Source organism: Lycium ferocissimum, chromosome 6, assembly GCF_029784015.1.
Source record: "Lycium ferocissimum isolate CSIRO_LF1 chromosome 6, AGI_CSIRO_Lferr_CH_V1, whole genome shotgun sequence".
NCBI lineage: Eukaryota > Viridiplantae > Streptophyta > Magnoliopsida > Solanales > Solanaceae > Lycium > Lycium ferocissimum.
The window spans coordinates 41,246,652-41,260,480 of record NC_081347.1 but is presented as its reverse complement, the minus strand read 5'-3'; positions in this window follow the sequence as shown (position 1 = coordinate 41,260,480).

The window sequence follows — 13,829 nt, the reverse complement described above, 5'->3', positions numbered from 1 at the left end:
CCGTGTGTGGGTCCAATGATAATATGAGTCCGTGTGTGGCTCCACCGGTGATATATATATATATATATATATATATATATATATATATATATATATACACACACACATACCGCATTCATGCATATCATAACCCTCGAGGCGATTCGAGATGAGGTTGATCATCTTACTCATTCTTACATTGATGCCTTTACTTATGTTGTTGTTCTTGCCTTACATACTTGGTACTTTATTTGTACTGACTTCCCTTTGCCTGGGGATGCTATGTTTCATGTCCACAGGTCCCAATATACAGGTTGACGATCCTCCCAGTAGGCTACTAGCTCAGCAGAAAGTGTTGTTGCACTCCACTTGCCCTGGAGTTGCCTTTTGGGGTCAATATGACTATGAATGTATGTTATAGGTATGGCGGGACCCTGTCCCGACCTGATGACGGTGATGTACTCCTTAGAGGCCTGTAGATAGATGTCATGCACATAGATGTTTTGTACGGCCTTGTCGGCCTATGTTTGATGTACAAATGGTCATGTCGGCTATGTAGGTCGTATATCTCATGTATAAGCTCGTATATCATTTTGGGGCCATCCTTTGCCGAGTACTCCTTATGTTTTATTCAGATTGTCTCGTGACGGACTTTCGACCCATTTATTCATGTTAGTATGATTATGGAGGTACGTTATGTTGGTGCTCGAGAAGTAAGGCCCGGGTACCCGTTGTGGCCCTCCGAGTTGGGTTGTGACAAACTTGGTATCAGAGCAGTTCTGTCCTAGGGATGTCTACAAGCTGTGTCTAGTAGAATCTTATTTATGGATGTGTTGCACGCCACACTTATAAACAGGAGGCTGCGAGACATTGAGGATGGTTACCTTCCTTTCATGTCCTAGATCGTGCGATAGAGCTGAATTGTAGGGAATCGAGTCTAACGTATGCATTGATATAGGTTGTGCAGAAATGTCTTCGTGCGTAAAAGACTGCAGTAAATCGGGATGTTGAGGAGGGATTGAGAGAGGGTATGAGACTTACGCCCTCTATTGGGATAGATCTGTCTGAGGACTAGAGTAAGTCACTTTCTTAGACAACCCCGGTTCCACTGTACTAGAGAAGCTGAGGAAAGCTCCAGTATGATTAGCTCTACCAGTACCACCACCAGTTTCTTTTGATCGAGATGTGAGGAAAGCGGTACAGGTATTGACGCAGTTGGTTGCCTCTCAGGCTTGGCGTCACCCGAGGACCCCTGATAGTGATAGAATCCTTGAAGGATCAGGGAGTTCACAGCCTAGGGAATCTAGGGAGCGAGAGCCATTCATTTTTTTTCAGGGGATGATTTTGATGAGGCTAGGGGATGGACCAAGAGGATTAGGACTGTTGAGGATCTCAGAGGTATGCCGGGTGGTGGTAGGTTGCAGCAGGCTGGGTTTGTGCAGCGACTTGCGAGTGATCAAAGTGCTCAAGTAAGGCCGAAACAGAATTCACAGACGTCAGTAGGTCAGGATCATGTTAGTACAGGTAGAGTAGAGTCGTCCCAGCCATTATGTCATCAGTGCGGTCAGGCGCATGTCGGCCAATGTCATGTAGGTATGGCGGTTTGTTTTGGTGTGGTAGTAGGTGTCACGACCCAATCCGTCGCGATGACACCCACACTAACCGGGCGAACCATCCCCTTAATCAATTAATTAACCAATTATCCAATTTACACTTAAAGAACAACATAATCAATAATAATAAGTCTAAGTCATGCCATAGATAATAAAAAGTGCGGAATACTACTCATTACAACCCCAAAATCCGAAAGTCATCGTACAAGGACTCTAATCATAAGCATCTAAGAAGTACATAAATGTTTGAAAATAGCAAAAATGTCTAGAAATGAAATAGACATCCATAAGGAGAGATCTTCAGGAAGCATGGGATGGATAGGAGATCACCCTCGGATCTGGTCAGGAAGTAGCCTCAGGCTAGATGTGAGATCTAGAAGACGTCTCTGGCACACAATCTGTCCTCAACAAAAGGGTACAACAAGGTAGTATTAGTACAAACGCTATGTACCGGTAGATATCATAGGCCGACTAAGATTAGTATTACATTAGTAAAACCAGTAAGATAAACAGATAGGCACAACACAACCACAACAACAACATCAACAATACCGATCAATAATGAATCACAAGAATAAGATGATGTCCAATGTAATGCAATCAATGATAAGTATCTCAATTGTACACACATGTTAAATGTCACGGCCCAGGCCGATGAGTCGTGACGCGAATGTCTGACCTCTACTGACCAAACACCCCCTGTACTCATAACTGAATCATACTGAACATTAAAGGCCCATAAGAAACTTAAACTGATCTCATACTGCCTACTGAAGGGGCTACATCATGAACTCTGTACATTTACATACATACAAGCTGAAAGAATAGTGCAAGCCAACTAGGCTGCTATATATATTGTACACAAAAGAATAGGAGCCGACAAGGCTACATCATCTGACATACACGTACATCTGTCTACAGACCTCTAGTGGAATAGAAAACTGTAGAAAGGACAGGGCCCCGTCATACCCATGTGCATATACATATCCAAAAGAATGGCATACCAAAATAGACTGCAACTCCGGATCAAACGGAGCACACCAGCTATTGCTGAGTGAAGGTCCTACGGAGCTAGACCACCTGTCTGTCACCTGCGGGCATGAACGCAGCCCCCGGAGCAATAAGGGAGTCAGTACGGATAATGTACTAAGTATGTAAGGCATAAGAGCAACATAAGTATAAATATGAGAATCATGAACGAAATCTGGAACTCAGAGCTAAACTGACTGTCTGCATAGATTTGTATGAACAAGTATCTGTATAACTGACAATGCCTCTGTGGGTGCATAATCTGCATACTCTCAATGATAATCATCCTCATGTATATAAATATAGGTCATAGTGCTGAGAAACGTTTAGCCCGATCCATATCGTATAATAGTCTTTGAGGAACGTACGGCCCGATCCATATATCATCATCAAGGTGCCTTTGGTTGATCAGGTGGTAATACGTATATAACGCCTATCCCTTTCCCCATAGCCCATATACATATAATATTCGCGTCTATAACGCCTTCTGGTCACGGGTCAATATGCATATAAATATATGAATGCAATGTATGTATAAACTGAGTACATAAAACTCTCGGGGTGACACTTGGTCGTACTATCTCCGATGAACATCTTTTGAGCTAACATCCTCAATATAAGAAATCTCAAGACCCATGAACAGAAGGAACAATCATACGGGGTATAGGAACATCAAAGACTGATATACTCCTAATGCTTCTAAGAGTAGAGTAATATGGAAGCTCATTTGATCGCTTGTTGGCTCATAACATAGGATCATGCCAAAAGAAGAAGGAATAGCCTTAACATACCTTAACGTCTCCTTAATCGTTTAACGTTCTCCTTCTACGTTCACAAGATCTACATTAAAAAGGATCATACTAAGGTTAATTCTTAAAGACACTCTTAAGTCCAAACTAGAATAATTCATGAGCTAGAGAAAATTGGCCACAAGATTTCCTCTGTTTTATTGACTTCCATCATATTTCCAAACAACTCCTAAACAACTATAATAACATCCACAATATTATAGCTAAGTAGTCATATTTCATTAAGTTTCACAATTCATTCTCACATTCAACTTATATCAACAACTTCACGTCAACCCTTTACACAATTGTACACAATACTTTCTTTTCATCGTTATTACCCTTCATAACGAGATTATAATCATAACCTTCTAACAATGATAACCCAAGGTAAGTTGCTACTCAAAATATCATGAATTCTACATTTGAACTTCCTCTTCTACTATTTCCCGCATCAAGTTATCCAATAACCAAACATTCTTAAAAACATGAAATAGTCATGGAAACTAACCTTTTGTATTATAGGAATGAGATTTGGATCAAGTTACTAACTTGTATGAAAAACCTAGCTTCAATACCAAGGAAAATCTTAAGTTCTACAAACCCTATTGAGCCTTCCAACACTTGGATTCTTTGATTCTTGCTATTTAATCTCTAATCTCCCTTGGTTTTGTGGAGAATAAGTTTGAGAGAGGGTTCTAGGGCTTTTAAGACTTGCGAAAATGTTGGAAATGAATTAAATGAACTAGGGTCGTCCATATATAAAATTTTAAAAGTTGGACGACCTGATTATACGGACCATTATGTGGTCCGTATAAATGGACTGTATAATCCCACCATGGAAACACCCTTCTCTGCCATGGTTATACGGACCATTTATACGGGTCGTATAACTTATACGGTCCGTATAAGTGGTCGTATAACCCACAGTTTTCCGAAAACTTCTCTCGACGATTCGTTCAACCTCCAATCCTTATGGAACCTTCTTGACACTTATAAAACACTTCATTAACCATGTAGTGGACCTCATATCTCTTCCTCAAGGTGATGCTAGGTATTGCATAGCTCAAATGATACGAAATTTCCCAAAACTTGGTTCAACCTTAACTTTCTCCGACAACTTACTTCCCTAACCTCAAATGCCTTTGGAATCTTAATTAGAATCATTAAACATCCTTCTTCACCTTACAAGGGTTTCATGTCCACTTAAGGTTTACATTGGCATGTTTATAATGCAAGCGACACAAAATTCCAAGGTGTAACACTAAAGGCCTTGTTCGCACGATAGTCATGACGAGGGACCAATGATGTCCATGTACCATCCGTCTGGAAAGGGCCTCGGACCCAGATTCACATACCCTCTGCTCTGAAAAGAGCCTCGGACCCGGAGCCATATATCGTAGTTACCTCAAAGGTGTCATAGTTCCTTTCATAATCATCATAAGGCTTTCATCGACCGTATCCGTACCATGAATGAGTGAATAAACACAAAACATGGTAAATCAGTGAAATCATATGCCAAAGAAAAGCCGCGACGAGCCCGATACTTGTACCGGACACCCCTTGTCTATCATATTACCTTTGCTACTAAGTGGGCCATATGAATCGTACCATATTTTTTTTTTTTCGACATATACATTGGTAACATAGTAATATACATAGATTAGCAAGTTTTGACAGTACACCATACAGTGACAAGGACAATCAGAACACAAAACATTTACTGTGCATAGCTGTCTACGAGCCTCTAACATAGTATACATATACATAGGAAGGGCCGAGTACTGTCGTGCCCGAATACATATACAAGAGTAGTACCAAAAGATCGTGGCTCGAAGCAACCGGAGCTCGCTATCTCGCCGTCGATAGAACTCCTAGAAACCTGTGTCCGTCTACCTGCTGACCTGCGCGGCATGAACGCAGCGTCCACAAGAAGGGACGTCAGTACAAATAGTGTACCAAGTATGCAAGGCGTGGAGGTAAACTATGCAAGAATAAACATAAGTAAGGATCACCATGTCATAGGTTCCGAGGATATATAATGAAGTCAGAAAATAACCTGTACATAGGAAGGCCCTTTTCAGGCCGGATACTATGTGTGCTTGTCTTAGGAAAATATCTCTTATCATAGACATAGAAAATAGAGAGCGTATTATGACATACCTTATCATATAATGTCATGTCGCACTATATCATAGGAGATCATATCATATCATAGCATGGCGTGTCATAGTATATCATGGCATAGCATAGCGTATTATAGTATATCATAGCATAGCATAGTGGATCATAGTATGTCATAGCATAGCATAGCGTATCATCGTATATCATAGCATAGCATAGTGGATCATAGTATGTCATAGCATAGCATAGCGTATCATCGTATATCATAGCATAGCATAGCACCGAACAACGTCGGCTCGCCCACATAGCGCCGAATATATCGGCTCGCCCATATATCCCGCGTCCGGGCATCCCGCGTCCGGGATGATAAGCCAACTGATCAGGTGGCGATGAAACATAGATTCCTTTCCAAGTCCCAAGTGTCCCTTCCCCCATATCCCCATGTACGTATACATATTACATATACGTATATCATATTATATTATGTCATGTCATGTTATGTAGTGTCATAGGCATTTCCTCATCTTCCGCATCATCATTTCCATCATAGAATCCTAGTAGTCATTTTAATCATAAGGATTTGTCAAAAATTGTAAACTTTGATTTGGGAAAAGAATAAATATTTTAGAAAACATTTACAAATTTTTAGAAAGAAAAACAAGTCTTGAAATCAATGAACTAGTTAAAACAACTATCATTTTGTAGTCAGAATAATAACCCAAAAGTTTCCTTTAGATTCTACTTCGCAATACGTTAAATAGAATAATAAAGAAAATCCGGGAACAAAGAGGCCCACCTCGGGCCAATTGAGGTGGCGTATCAAATTTACGTATTCTATAGTTCATGGCGTCCCTTATAAGGATCTTAGAGTAATCGGGTCCTACTTGTGTGAGTTCTAGATGTCTAGGAACTTTTTCCAACCATTTGCGCAATTTTTAGTTCAATTCTACTGAATGAATAGTAGCGAATTTCAGTCTTAGATTCCGAGAAAAGGATTGGTCCCCGAGGCTCGTATTCGACTTAGTACGCCTAAGACATGCCATAGAAAGAAGGGTGAAGCCTTACATACCTCTTTTCGCTCCTTTTGATATTCCAAATTCAAGTCGCAAATCCGCCGTAATCTACAAATTGGTCATGTTTACCAAACACGATTAGTGCCTTAGAATTGGATTCTTAAAACGACACTTGGCTACCGAAATTTCGGCAAAGCACTTCCTCTATAAGTACATCATTCCCAAAAATCATTTTGACCAATTTCTCATCAACAACAATCCGGGAATTCAACCCGGCCAAATTATCAATCGAAACATTACAACCATACTAACAATTTCCAACTTCAATCCAAAATACATTCTAACACTTCAACGAACATACAACTTCCTTCAAGACTTTCCAACCTTAATAGAAACATTAACAACATTATAATTCATGTGCCAATCAACTCCCTACTAACAATATCATACTAGTCTCATTACTTTTCATGCATGCAAGAACACCATTTCTATTTACATAACTTTTACGACAAGTCTCCAACTCTTTCCATTTTACCAAATTCATCGCACTTTCATTTGCATCATAGAATACGTATTAATAACTACTAATTTACCACATAGAAATTGGTTCATATTTTACACCACACACATATGCATATTCGGCCACCTCACAACTATCACTTCTCAAAAAAATCATCCAACTTCCATTCTCAACATAATATTTACAACAATAACAACCAAACACTAGGTAATATAATTAAAACATAATTTTCCACACACACACACATGTAGTACACCCCACGGCCACACCTCTATATTCTTTCTCCTTATAGATTTCATTCATTTTCCTACACCACAACATGCATAGGCACTCATAACATATAAAAGAAGAATTAAATCTTACCTTTTACTCAACTCTTCACTTGGCTAACTCTTGGAAACTTGTATGATTTTGAACCTTTCTTGTTCCAACAACAACTTCACCTTGTTGTGCACCCTCTACTTGGTAGGAAATAATTTTTGAAAGAATTTTTCTCAATCTTCCTTGGAATTCCTCTCTTGGCCGTGAGCCTTTTCCCTTTTTCCTCTCAATTTTTCTTTCTTAATCTTTCTTGATTTTTCTAGATGAATTAGTCTTCCTTTCAAGACTTAGTCATATATATATATGAGCTTCCAAACATGTGAGGGGCACATGCCCCTCTCTAGAGGTTTCTTTCTTTTTTTTCTTTTTTTTTTTTTGAATTTTCTAAAAATAGTCAAAGAAGACTAAAAGTCTTCTTAAGCAAGCTTGGTACATACACCCTTTCATTATTTATAATTAACCCCTTAACTTATGAAATGGCCACATGCTCCTTTCTTTATTTCCTAGAGAATTCTTCCATTTTCTTGGATACTTGTGAAATTACCATTTTACCCCTAGCCTTCCACCTTATTTCCATTGACCACTTTGCAAATTTCCCGTTATGCCCTTGACCTTCCTCATTAATTCCGCTTCTAAATACGTCATAAGTCACTCATATACTTATCAAAATAAAAATGTGGCCTTGCTTGTCGTCCTCCCGCGATTGTCTCGAATTATCCGATTGCACTGAAATGCGGGTTATAACATCCTCCCCCTTTAGAACATTCGTCCTCGAATGTCGAACTAACCTCATAGTGCATTATAATACTTCGGGGAGGTCTCCTTTGTAGATATCTCACATATCGTTCAACATATCCATTTTAGGCCCAACATGCCTTTCCCTTTTACTAGTTTAGTCCGTCTCCGCCTACATGACTTTTATAGGGTTTCTAACCATCCCACACACTGAAATTTACACTGGGCTATCTAATTTTACATTCGTCTCTTGTTCCCACATTTAGGGGATTTTCAAAGCATATTTCCCGTGGGGTCACCCATCGTGAAATTACTCTCACCCTAGCACGCTTAACTTTGAAACTTTAATGCATTTCAGCGTCTTAGCGTTAGTATTTTCGCCTCCACTCCCTCGCACTGCTTATATCGCATAATATGGAACGAGTCGGGGTCTTAGCAGTTTTTGAAACGCCCGTATAACACGTCTTCCCTTTTATTTACAGTTCTACCCTCCGTAGTCTCTAGTAGTCACTGTTACCTGTACATATGGTTACTTTTCGTCCTAATTTCCGAATTTTTTAATATGTTCAGCAATACAAAAGGCAGCGTAGGATAAGATAAAATCCGAATCAACTGACACACATATCATAGAAGGTGCCGAAAAAGATACCTGTGGCCGCGCGTCTGCGGACGGCTCGTGGTCCTGTCGCCCTGTCAACGCATATAGGCGGTGCGGAGGGCCGGCTGAACTGGATGCTCCTCCTCTGCCTCGGCCCCGACCTGCTGGAGCCTGGGAGGCCTGTCCTGGAGGGCGCACAGACGGTGACGAACCCACTGCTGACCCGGCGGGCTGAGCTCTACTTCCTCCATTCCTTAGCGGACAATCTCGCATCAAATGGTCCATCCGTCCGCAGGCATAACATGCACCCGTCTCGCGGTGACACTGCCCAGAGTGTGGTCTGCCACACCGAGCACACCGTAGTGGGGGTTGCCCTGTCCTGCCGGAATCGGCTCTGTACTGGGACCCTGAAGCTCTAGTACCCTGATCCGGTCCCGAATAAGCAAATCGGTCAGATCCCCTGTCCGCAAATCGAGGTGGGGCACTGGCCACTGATTGGCCTGAATACCCAGATTGCTCCCCGTGCCCGCCCTCTATATTCACTCGGCCCCGAAAATCTACCCCTTTTCCCGGAACTCCCGTCCGGATATCGTTCCCTCTCCGTGATCGGTGCCGTTCCTCCGTGTCCGGGCGTGGGCTTGGATACGGTAATGGTCATCCCATCCCGAGTGAAGCCGTCAAACATTCCTTGATTATATGTGGCCCCAATCCGCTCACAAATCGGTATACGTGGTCTCCCCTATCCGCTATCATGGCTGGAGCATACCTAGCTAGCGAATTAAAACGAAGGTTGTATTCTCGAACACTCATACCTCCCTCGTTTAAGATTTAAGAACATCTCAGCCCGAGCTCGTCGAACCTCCGGTGGCAGGAAGTGTCGTAAAAATGCCTCCGTAAACTCCTGCCAAACCGGTGGAGGGGCATTAGCTCCCCTCGAAGATATCCAACTAGTATACCACAAAACCGCTACATCCCGCAACCTGTATGACGCCAATTCCACTGACTCCGTATCTGAAGCATGTATAATCCTTAGTGTCCTCAGCATCTGGTCTATGAAATCCTGCGGGTCTTCCTCGGGTTTTGACCCATAAAACTCTGGTGGTTTTAGAGTAATAAAGTCACGGGCCCCGGCACCATCGCCCTCGTCTCCGGGTCCGTATCCCGCCGCCGAGCCCGTGCGCAACTAATCGGGTCAATAACCGGACGGCCCCCGCCATCCGCCGGCCGGAGCTGCTGGCGGTGGAACCGGGAGGTGCGGGGGCTGGAGCTGGAACTCTTTCCGGCTCTACTGGTACAGGGGGAGCTTCATTATGAGATTCTCCTTCTTCTAGCTCCCGTTCAACCCTCCTTCCAGCCGCTGTCTTGCCCTTCTGGGCTGCCCTCGCTTGCTTCTTCGGCGGCATTACTGAAACCATAACATAGGATCAGGAAAAGGAATATGGAAGCCTGGTGACATAGCTCTATCGCACGATCTTAGAATACAAAGAAGGTCATATTTCCTAAATGCCCTGCAGCCTCCTGCTTATAAGTGTGGCGCGCTACACACCCATAAACAAGACTCTAGGACACGGCTCGTAGACAAACCCCTAGGACCGAACTGCTCTGATACCACTTCTGTCACGACCCAACTAGGGCCGCGACGAGCGCCCGATACTTGTACCGGACACCCCTTGTCTATCATATTACCTTTGCTACTAAGTGGGCCATATGAACTGTACCATATTTTTTTTTTTTCGACATATACATTGGTAACATAGTAATATACATAGATTAGCAAGTTTTGACAGTACACCATACAGTGACAAGGACAATCAGAACACAAAACATTTACTGTGCATAGCTGTCTACGAGCCTCTAACATAGTATACATATACATAGGAAGGGCCGAAACTTGTCGTGCCCGAATACATATACAAGAGTAGTACCAAAAGACCGTGGCTCGAAGCAACCGGAGCTCGCTATCCGCCGCCGATAGAACTCCTAGAAACCTGTGTCCGTCTACTCGCCGACTCGCGCGGCATGAACGCAGCGGCGTCCACAAGAAGGGACGTCGGCACAAATAGTGTACCAAGTATGCAAGGCGTGGAGGTAAACTATGCAAGAATAAACATAAGTAAGGATCACCATGTCATAGGTTCCGAGGATATATAATGAAGTCGTAAAATAACCTGTACATAGGAAGGCCCTTTTCAGGCCGGATACTATGTGTGCTTGTCTTAGGAAAATATCTCTTATCATAGACATAGAAAATAGAGAGCGTATTATGACATACCTTATCATATAATGTCATGTCGCACTATATCATAGGAGATCATATCATATCATAGCATGGCGTGTCATAGTATATCATGGCATAGCATAGCGTATTATAGTATATCATAGCATAGCATAGTGGATCATAGTATGTCATAGCATAGCATAGCGTATCATCGTATATCATAGCATAGCATAGTGGATCATAGTATGTCATAGCATAGCATAGCGTATCATCGTATATCATAGCATAGCATAGCACCGAACAACGTCGGCTCGCCCACATAGCGCCGAATATATCGGCTCGCCCATATATCCCGCGTCCGGGATGATAAGCCAACTGATCAGGTGGCGATGAAACATAGATTCCTTTCCAAGTCCCAAGTGTCCCTTCCCCCATATCCCCATGTACGTATACATATTACATATACGTATATCATATTATATTATGTCATGTCATGTTATGTAGTGTCATAGGCATTTCCTCATCTTCCGCATCATCATTTCCATCATAGAATCCTAGTAGTCATTTTAATCATAAGGATTTGTCAAAAATTGTAAACTTTGATTTGGGAAAAGAATAAATATTTTAGAAAACATTTACAAATTTTTAGAAAGAAAAACAAGTCTTGAAATCAATGAACTAGTTAAAACAACTATCATTTTGTAGTCAGAATAATAACCCAAAAGTTTCCTTTAGATTCTACTTCGCAATACGTTAAATAGAATAATAAAGAAAATCCGGAACAAAGAGGCCCACCTCGGGCCAATTGAGGTGGCGTATCAAATTTACGTATTCTATAGTTCATGGCGTCCCTTATAAGGATCTTAGAGTAATCGGGTCCTACTTGTGTGAGTTCTAGATGTCTAGGAACTTTTTCCAACCATTTGCGCAATTTTTAGTTCAATTCTACTGAATGAATAGTAGCGAATTTCAGTCTTAGATTCCGAGAAAAGGATTGGTCCCCGAGGCTCGTATTCGACTTAGTACGCCTAAGACATGCCATAGAAAGAAGGGTGAAGCCTTACATACCTCTTTTCGCTCCTTTTGATATTCCAAATTCAAGTCGCAAATCCGCCGTAATCTACAAATTGGTCATGTTTACCAAACACGATTAGTGCCTTAGAATTGGATTCTTAAAACGACACTTGGCTACCGAAATTTCGGCAAAGACTTCCTCTATAAGTACATCATTCCCAAAAATCATTTTGACCAATTTCTCATCAACAACAATCCGGGAATTCAACCCGGCCAAATTATCAATCGAAACATTACAACCATACTAACAATTTCCAACTTCAATCCAAAATACATTCTAACACTTCAACGAACATACAACTTCCTTCAAGACTTTCCAACCTTAATAGAAACATTAACAACATTATAATTCATGTGCCAATCAACTCCCTACTAACAATATCATACTAGTCTCATTACTTTTCATGCATGCAAGAACACCATTTCTATTTACATAACTTTTACGACAAGTCTCCAACTCTTTCCATTTTACCAAATTCATCGCACTTTCATTTGCATCATAGAATACGTATTAATAACTACTAATTTACCACATAGAAATTGGTTCATATTTTACACCACACACATATGCATATTCGGCCACCTCACAACTATCACTTCTCAAAAAAATCATCCAACTTCCATTCTCAACATAATATTTACAACAATAACAACCAAACACTAGGTAATATAATTAAAACATAATTTTCACACACACACACACATGTAGTACACCCCACGGCCACACCTCTATATTCTTTCTCCTTATAGATTTCATTCATTTTCCTACACCACAACATGCATAGGCACTCATAACATATAAAAGAAGAATTAAATCTTACCTTTTACTCAACTCTTCACTTGGCTAACTCTTGGAAACTTGTATGATTTTGAACCTTTCTTGTTCCAACAACAACTTCACCTTGTTGTGCACCCTCTACTTGGTAGGAAATAATTTTTGAAAGAATTTTTCTCAATCTTCCTTGAATTCCTCTCTTGGCCGTGAGCCTTTTCCCTTTTTCCTCTCAATTTTTCTTTCTTAATCTTTCTTGATTTTTCTAGATGAATTAGTCTTCCTTTCAAGACTTAGTCATATATATATATGAGCTTCCAAACATGTGAGGGGCACATGCCCCTCTCTAGAGGTTTCTTTCTTTTTTTCTTCTTTTTTTTTTTTTTTGAATTTTCTAAAAATAGTCAAAGAAGACTAAAAGTCTTCTTAAGCAAGCTTGGTACATACACCCTTTCATTATTTATAATTAACCCCCTTAACTTATGAAATGGCCACATGCTCCTTTCTTTATTTCCTAGAGAATTCTTCCATTTTCTTGGATACTTGTGAAATTACCATTTTACCCCTAGCCTTCCACCTTATTTCCATTGACCACTTTGCAAATTTCCCGTTATGTCCTTGACCTTCCTCATTAATTCCGCTTCTAAATACGTCATAAGTCACTCATATACTTATCAAAATAAAAATGTGGCCTTGCTTGTCGTCCTCCCGCGATTGTCTCGAATTACTTACCTTAAATGATGATTACCCCAAGTTCTTCAATAAATCTCCTCTCTAAGCTCTTAGGATACGTTTTTGGAGTTTTTGGAAAAGTGATTCGAACTTAGAAGATAAAAATAGGATTCTTGCCCCGTCGATCCGCCACGGCGATCACAAGTATAGCCATGGCGGTCAGACCATCCGCCATGGCGAAAAATCATTAAAGAGCAGTCACTCGCCATGGCGGTCAATATCCCATCATGGCGGTCCCCCTATGGCGGCACTAAGCCCGCCATGGCGGTCACACCAGAACCAGCAGAATCTGGTTTTTCACCATCTTTCCCGA